Raw genomic sequence first — 981 nt, forward strand, 5'->3', positions numbered from 1 at the left:
GGTCGAAATCGTCAATTGAAACCTGCTTCCACCACATTCGCAGGAAGTGCATTCTGGACCCTAACTACTGTACTTTGCCTGACTCATAAAGTATTTATCTTGCATCAGATTACATGATGCTTGATGGTCTTTTTTCCAACAACAACAAAAATTAATGCAATAATAAATATTTTGTTTGATGTGTTGAATCAATTTTGTGTCTTTGCAATTAAAATGAACAATTGTCTTTTTTTTAAAAAAAAAGGTGTTTCCGCCCGGGGTCGAACCGGGGACCTTTCGCGTGTGAGGCGAACGTGATAACCACTACACTACGGAAACCTGCCTGGTTTGAAGCTGCAGCCAGACTCTTTCAAGCGCCATTGGTCAATGTTTATATTTTATAGGCCATCCATGGTAAACATCAGCTTTATATTATTGCACCGTCATTTTTATTAAATTTCCCTCAATCCCGGCGACAGCCACCTCACGAGAAAGCGGGAACACATCCGGATGGCGGTTAAAACTCTAACAGAGGTAAAGACCTTTGCTGAAAATAGACGTTCTCTTGTTTATTAACGTGCAACCGTTTAAAGGACATTATTTTACCTCAGAAATCTATGATTATAAATGTTAAAGATCTAACGTTCACGTGGTTTCCCGACGTTTTGGTTTCCGCGCTCCGCCGTCAAAGAGCGAAGAGTCTCTTCATTTCACGTGAAGGATAGAAACGATCGGATTTTATCACTACATCCCAAAATTAAAAACTCAAAACTTTTGCCTCCCGCCCACATTATTCTGATCTTTGATTGGCACAGGGCTAGGCCAATGGGAGCTGGGGAGCCACGATGGACGGCCTGACAGACCAATAGTGACTGGGAATGGGCGGTTCCTAGGGCTGGGCGGGGACTCACGAGCGATCGGTTGGGGCGGGACCGTTTGAAATCGTTTTTGAAACGGATTCACTGAGGGGGACCTCCCGGGTGGAGTGGCGTTGCTCATGGA

The 981-nt window shown here is 44.2% G+C and overlaps 1 non-coding gene across 1 annotated transcript; it reads right to left on the minus strand.

Annotated features, from left to right (window-relative positions):
• Positions 1-245: 245 nt before the first annotated feature.
• On the minus strand, positions 246-318 carry trnav-cac (transfer RNA valine (anticodon CAC)). The gene has a single exon. It is a non-coding gene; the product is annotated as a tRNA-Val (tRNA).
• Positions 319-981: the final 663 nt, after the last annotated feature.

The sequence above is a fragment of the Chiloscyllium plagiosum genome, unplaced genomic scaffold (assembly GCF_037043375.1).
Source record: "Chiloscyllium plagiosum isolate Xiang-an unplaced genomic scaffold, Cpla_swu_hap1 HiC_scaffold_42, whole genome shotgun sequence".
Lineage (NCBI taxonomy): Eukaryota > Metazoa > Chordata > Chondrichthyes > Orectolobiformes > Hemiscylliidae > Chiloscyllium > Chiloscyllium plagiosum.